This window comes from Callospermophilus lateralis, chromosome X, assembly GCF_048772815.1.
Source record: "Callospermophilus lateralis isolate mCalLat2 chromosome X, mCalLat2.hap1, whole genome shotgun sequence".
In the NCBI taxonomy this organism is placed as follows: domain Eukaryota; kingdom Metazoa; phylum Chordata; class Mammalia; order Rodentia; family Sciuridae; genus Callospermophilus; species Callospermophilus lateralis.
Window position 1 is genome coordinate 93,505,808 of NC_135325.1, and position 7,766 is coordinate 93,513,573.

General features: G+C 42.0%; 1 pseudogene; it reads left to right on the plus strand.

The window, feature by feature from the left end:
* The first annotated feature begins 538 nt into the window (after positions 1 to 538).
* LOC143638942 (52 kDa repressor of the inhibitor of the protein kinase pseudogene) lies at positions 539 to 3,432 on the plus strand (annotated as a pseudogene).
* Positions 3,433 to 7,766: the final 4,334 nt, after the last annotated feature.

The following is a 7,766-nucleotide window of genomic DNA, read 5'->3' on the forward strand; positions in this document are numbered from 1 at the left end:
ATAATATTGAGAGTCTAATGTTACTAAACATGATTCAGTAAATTAAATCAGATATCAAAGGAGAGTTTAAACCAGTCATAATGATAATGAGTGAGAAATCTGGCACAGGAAGGTAAATTTCCAGCTACAGAGTTTACAACCATGCAGCTTCACGAGCTTGTCAGGTAAGTAAAAATTATGAAAAGACATGTATGGACACATTTCCCAGGACCACCTTTAATGTACATTACAGTGTGGACTAGAAAATACACTCATATAACTAGATTAATTTTACTAACTGTAATGGTCAAATATGTATTGATTCTATGGTAAACAGTCTGTCTGGAAGTATCTTTTAAGAAAAAGACAGTGAGCACTGTGGAGCCGCATCCCCAGCCCGGCCTCAGACCGCGCGCCCCTCCTGCCCCTCGCGGCTTCTCCCACGCCGGCCCTGCCGAGCAGGCCTGCCGGCCTGGCTCCCCTCCCCGGCCCCCACAGGCGGGTGGCTGCCCTGAGGAGGCGGGGAGGGGAGGGCTGGCCCGCCGGCAGGCGGGTGACGATGCCGAACTTCTGCGCTGCCCCCAACTGCACGTGGAAGAGCACGCAGTCGGACCTGGCCTTCTTCAGGTTCCCGCGGGATCCGGCCAGATGCCAGAAGTGGGTGGAGAATTGTAGGAGAGCTGACTTGGAAGATAAAACACCTGATCAACTAAATAAACATTATCGATTATGTGCCAAACACTTCGAGACCTCTATGATCTGTAGAACTAGTCCATATAGGACAGTACTTCGAGATAATGCAATACCAACAATCTTTGATCTTACCAGTCATTTGAACAATCCACATAGTAGACACAGAAAACGAATAAAAGAATTGAGTGAAGATGAAATCAGGACACTGAAACAGAAAAAAATTGATGAAACTTCTGAACAGGAACAAAAACATAAAGAAACAAACAATAGCAATGCTCAGAACCCCAGTGCAGAAGAAGGGGGTGATGAACAGGATGAAGATATTTTGCCTTTAACCCTTGAAGAGAAGGAAAACAAAGAATACTTAAAATCTTTATTTGAAATTTTGATTCTTATGGGAAAACAAAATATACCTCTGGACGGGCATGAGGCTGATGAAATCCCAGAAGGTCTCTTCTCTCCTGATAACTTTCAGGCCCTGTTGGAGTGCCGGATAAATTCTGGTGAAGAGGTCCTGAGAAAACGCTTTGAGACCACAGCAGTTAACACATTGTTCTGTTCAAAAACACAACAGAAACAGATGCTGGAGATCTGTGAGAGTTGCATCCGGGAAGAAACCCTCAGGCAAGTGAGAGACTCGCACTTCTTTTCCATTATCACTGATGATGTGGTGGACATAGCAGGGGAAGAGCACCTTCCCGTGTTGGTGAGGTTTGTAGATGAGTCTCATAACTTGAGAGAAGAATTTGTGGGCTTCCTGCCTTATGAAGCTGATGCAGAAATTTTGGCTGTGAAATTTCACACTATCATAACTGAGAAGTGGGGACTAAATATGGAGTATTGTCGTGGCCAGGCTTACATTGTGTCTAGCGGATTCTCTTCCAAAATGAAAGTTGTTGCTTCTAGACTTTTAGAGAAATACCCTCAAGCTATCTACACACTCTGCTCTTCCTGTGCCTTAAACATGTGGTTGGCAAAATCAGTGCCTGTGATGGGGGTGTCTGTTGCATTAGGAACAATTGAAGAAGTTTGTTCTTTTTTCCATCGATCACCACAACTGCTATTAGAACTTGACAATGTAATTTTTGTTCTTTTTCAGAACAGTGAAGAAAGGGGTAAAGAACTGAAGGAAATTTGCCATTCTCAGTGGACAGGCAGGCATGATGCTTTTGAAATTTTGGTGGATCTCCTGCAAGCACTTGTTTTATGTTTAGATGGTATAAATAGTGACACAAATATTAGATGGAATAATTGTATAACTGGTCGAGCATTTGTACTCTGTAGTGCAGTAACAGATTTTGATTTCATTGTTACCATTGTTGTTCTTAAAAATGTCTTATCTTTTACAAGAGCCTTTGGGAAAAATCTCCAGGGACAGACTTCTGATGTCTTCTTTGCTGCCAGTAGCTTAACTGCAGTACTACATTCACTCAATGAAGTAATGGAAAATATTGAAGTTTATCATGAGTTTTGGTTTGAGGAAGCAACAAATTTAGCAACCAAACTTGATATTCAGATGAAACTTCCTGGGAAATTTCGTAGGGCTCAGCAGGGTAACCTGGAATCTCAGCTAACCTCTGAAAGTTACTATAAAGAAACCCTAAGTGTTCCAACAGTGGAACACATCATTCAGGAACTTAAAGATATATTTTCAGAACAGCACCTCAAAGCTCTTAAATGCTTATCTCTTGTACCGTCAGTCATGGGACAGCTCAAATTTAATACATCAGAGGAGCACCATGCTGACATGTACAGAAGTGACTTGCCTAATCCCGACACGCTTTCAGCTGAACTACACTGTTGGAGAATCAAATGGAAACATCGAGGGAAAGATATAGAGCTTCCATCCACCATTTATGAAGCCCTTCATTTGCCTGATATCAAGTTTTTTCCTAATGTATATGCTTTGCTGAAGGTCCTGTGTATTCTTCCTGTAATGAAGGTTGAGAATGAACGCTATGAAAATGGACGAAAGCGTCTTAAAGCATACTTGAGGAACACTTTGACAGACCAAAGGTCAAGTAACTTGGCTTTGCTTAACATAAATTTTGATATAAAACATGATCTGGATTTAATGGTAGACACATATATCAAACTATATACAACTAAGTCAGAGCTTCCTACAGATAATTCAGAAACTGTTGAAAATACCTAAAAGACTTTTTAAATGGGCTTTCTCTTATATTTGATATTTGGAAGAAAAGCCGTAAGGTATATGTAGGTCACTTATCACTGAATATCTTTGCCTACAGGCCTCATGAATACATTAGCCATTGGTAATCTGCCTAGGTACATGGCACCTGTTTGAGCTCTCGTGCTTTGAAAAATTGTCTGTTCTTCCAGAAGACTGCATTGGAAGTACCACATTTCACCTCTGCGTGACCTCTGCTAGTAGCACTCTGAAATTGTTTTAGTTAAGTCTTTTAGGTTATAAAATGTATTATTACCATGGATCCAGTTGTCAGGTATTATTATCAATTTTGAAGAAATAAATTGAGGAGGTATAAGAAAAGAATGCATCTTATGAAATGTTACAATGAAGCCTACTGTTGACCTTTGACTATTAGGAGTTTTAAGTGTGTTAAAATCTGTAATGGACAATTAAGGGAATTAACCAGAGTTGTGAGCTCACCAAACAGATTTCAGTATAGATTTTGTCTTTATCAAAAGAACTTAAAGAACAAGTTACAGTTAAAATTTGAGTGGAAGAGCTTGCTATAGTTGTTCCACATCTGGTTGTTGCTGTTTACATTCCTTTGTTGAGCCTACGTCTTCATAAGCCTACACCTTCATTTTAGCAGGTAAATGGTGAACACTTCTGCTTCACGGTCAAGACAGAATCAGAGGCTGTGGATATGGGCAACTTGTCTGTTTTTTTTTTCCATGACTATATCTACTGCCTCATCTTGATTTATAAGCAAAACCTGGAAAACCTACAAAATAAATGTTTCGCGGTTTATTTAGAAATAATACAGAAAATATTGCTGTTATTTTTGGTGAAGAAAATCAATTTTGTATAGTTTATTTCAATCTAAATAAAATGTGAATTTTGTTTAAAGTTCAGGTACATTATTTTTTTGGGTCCAAAACATTCTTATGGTAAATTATTTTAAACTATATTTGATAACCAGCTTCATGATTTTCATAATTTCAAAATGAAGGGGTTGGGGTTGTGGCTCAGTGGCAGAGCGCTTTCCTTGCACATTTGAAGCACTGGGTTCAATCCTCAGCACCACATAAAAATAAATAAATAAACAAAGAAAAAAAAAAAGAAAAAGACAGTGTTGAAATAATGGATTCTCTCGCATCCATATGGATGGCGGCTATGGACCAGATGTAAGTAACACCAACTAAGGGCCAGTTCTCTATGAGGGATCATGCCCTGAGTCAGCAGTGCTCTCCTCTTATCTATATGTGTCTCTCAGCTTTGTCACAATATTACTGTTTGTCTGTCTATGGCCTTTCTCCTTTCTTCTTGAATGCAGCCGCACCAGCCCATGCTGTGAGCTGGGTCCTCCATGGAGAACAAACCTGAGTTTGCTGATCCTAAGGTAAATGCTGACTTGGAGGCCATGGGGGCATTATCTATCTAGGAGACAAAGAACCCTCTGGGGGGCAATGCCTTGCACACTCCACATCACCCTGTTTGGCCCCTGAGGATGGCTGGCTAGTCAATGACGAGTAAGATTCCTCAAGGGAGGGACAACCTAAGACTGACACAGCCGCAGAGGGGCCATCAGGAGAAAACTTGGGGACCAACAGAAGTGAGTCACAGAATCTCACTCCCCCACCTGTGCAAAGGCCTAAGTCTTCACCCCATCTGAGAGAGGTCTCCTGCCCCCATGGCTGCTTTGCTCCCCACGTCCAGCTCAGATCGGAACCCAAGTGACAGACAGAGACCTAGTCAACAGCGACTGCCTGCTCACCACAGCAGGAAACAACTGCAGCTACAGGAAAGGGTCATGTTTGGATGTTTTCCCTTTTTTCTATGCTTTTCCTTTTTTCTTTATTCTCTCATCATGGTTCTCCTTTGGCAACAAATGTAATAAAAGGGGAAGAAATGTTGGAATAACTTTCAGTTGCAACTAGCAGCTATGAGCAGCTTGGAGTGCTTGAGGAATCCACATTCCTTCAGGCCTGACTGGAACACCTGCAGGATAGGGTGCTCTGCTGTAGTGAGCTGTCAATGAAACCACATCCTCAGCACTTGTGGTTAGCATTGCCAAACTACCAGACCAGGAAACCAAGAGTCAGGAGCTTCAGGGCATGAAATCCCTGACTCAGTAACCCCCATCCTTTAGGGACAAAGACCCTTCCAGATTGCTTTCCACCATGACAGCAATATTTAGAATTTCCTCACAGTCTGGTTACATTAGACAGAAGATGATTGGCTTATGGATATGATCTTGCTTATGTATGATTGATGGGCACGCCCCACCTGAACCCTATAACAGTTGTATGCTTTCCAAAACATAAACTGGGCTACTGGACATTGATTTGAGATTTGTCACCAGCCAGTTCTCACCAGCTCCCGGAGTCTGTGCGTCTCTAACCCCCCACCCCCCATGAGGTAGCTGAGCAACCAATTGACCACACCAGTGACAGGAACGTATGCAAGACAGCATAGGAGAAACCTAAGCCAGCCAATTATGCTGGACTTTAGTGACTAAGACTACATTTACCTATATGAACAATTGTTGGAAAGATTATTAAAATAGATTTTTCCAAGAGTATTTACATTACTGACAGACCTAATACACTCCTTAAATGTGAGAATTAAGAGAAAAGATGATAAATATCCTGTAGCCTGTAAGAATACAACTTATTGTAGTATTAGTTATTGCCAGCAAATATTTCAGAGCTATAATATGCTGAGGTTAATATTCAGGCTTAAAGACAGGTGAATGTCAATTAACCAGACCTAAGCAAGCTGCTGATTTCATAATCCCTAAAGTGACTACTTTAAATATTATTCCTTGCTTTTTCAATTACAGCCTTTGTGGATATGTCTTAAAACTTACAATGTATGGATTTTCTTAATGTTTGACATGAATTACTTCCAAGATCCTTCATGATCAGATAAGTGCTAATGGAAGGATGAGAACTAAGTTATAATGCTCTAGAAGACAATGTAATAAATAATGTGAATGAGCCCTTTGCTCTATGGTTTATGGAAAGGCCTAAATGCCATGCCAATGAAAATGTCTATGTTACTATGGCCAAATGCAATGCCTCCCAATAAAATTGGGAAAAGATTAAGAATCTTTTTGAAAGTGTTTGGTGAAGTAATAATAATAACCTGGATCTTCCAAGTTGATTGTGTTATTAAAATGATATATTTTCTATTAATTCCTTTTGTGTTTCAATAGCAGATCATGATGACCTCGGACCAAGAATCAAGTGACTGAAAGATAAAATTTCCCAGTTACTTTTTAAAAATATATATATTAAGAAAAGGGGAATATGTGAGAGACCAACCTCATACATGACTGAGTTAACTCTCCTGCTGGGCAATGTGGTGTCAGGCACCCATGCTGCTAGACTGCCCCACTCTTCTAGGGTTCGAGTGACTCTCTTCCTGCCTGGGCATGACTTCCTACATTCCCAAGGGTGGAGCTAAGCTCACCTGTTCCTTTGTAATATAACCCCTTGCCCTGTTTAGGGTAGAATGTTCCATGAAGTGCCTTGTGTGTGTCCCCTTCTCTTACTGTGCCCTTGGGTGTGGCCTACCTAGATGTCAGTCAACCTGCAGACAGCAGACATCATGAAGCTGGCCTCAGCCCCCTGAAACCTGACCCCTTGCCTCATTTGAATAGCTTCTCCTCAATAAAAGAGATCAGTGTGTGCTCTAGCTCTGTCTTCCTGTGGACCCTTAAGGTCAGAGGAGCCATCACAGTGACCCCAAAGAAAAAGGTATTTGTGTCTCTTGGGTGGTTATTTTGCACAGTCTAGTTATCCCAGTTCACCTGGAGTGACCCCTGAACCTTTTAGTCATGAACAGAAACCCGGCAGAGTCCGGCATCCACCAGTCCCCTGGACCTGCCATGCCTGGCATCTGTCTGGGACCCAACAGGGCCCTCCAGCTCCCCAGTCCCCAGTCTCCTAAACCCTCCCTAACCCCTAACTCAGCCCATTGCACTTCATGGCCCACCTGTGGGGCTCAGTGCCTCGCTGTGGTGCATCTGACACAGAACAGCTAAGCCTCAGATGTGGTTGGGCTCCCGCCTCTTAGTGGCCAGACCCTCCAGAAACAGCACACAGCTCTGAGACAGGTTCGTGGGTCCTGGTGCCCAGGCCTCAGAATGGGCTGGGAGAGAAGCACCTGCCCATTAATCCAAAAGAGCCAGGGTGAGAGAGACTGACTTTGGAGACTAAATCAAAGACTAGAAATCACGGGGTCCCCAGGCAACATAAAGGGCCAAGAATAGACTCCTACACCACAGAAGTGGAACCCAAAGGAGATTCCTGGGCTGTGGTCTTCTAATTGTTGGTCTGGAAATTGTTGGGCCCTGAAGGTGCACTGACTTAAAATCTCCAGACCAATTGGCACCCAGGGAAGAGACCTGAGCATACCTAGAAACCCCACCCATTCTGAGGGTGGATCAAGCATCATACACCAGACAACCCCACCTACCTGCTGAGAAGGGATGATGAGAAACTTAAAAAATTATTTATTTATTTATTCTAATTAGGTATATATGACAGCAGAATGCGTTTTGATTCATTGTACACAATTGCAGCACAATTTTTTATTTCTCTGATTGTATACAATGTAGCATCACACCATGTGTGCAGTCATACATGTACCTAAGGTAATGATGTCCATCTCATTCCACCATCATTCCTGTCCCCAAGCCCCCTCCCCTCTAATCTCCTCCCCTCCCCTGATTGTTTCTTTTGCTGAGAAGATGTTTTCAGTTTGAATCCATCCCATTTATTGATTCTTGATTTTATTTCTTGTGCTATAGGAGTCTTGTTAAGGAAGTCAGGGATTAATTGACATGATGGAGATTTGGACCTACTTTTTCTTCCATTAGGTGCAAAGGTGTCTGGTTTAATTCCTAGGTCCTTGATCCACTTTGAGTTGAGTTTTG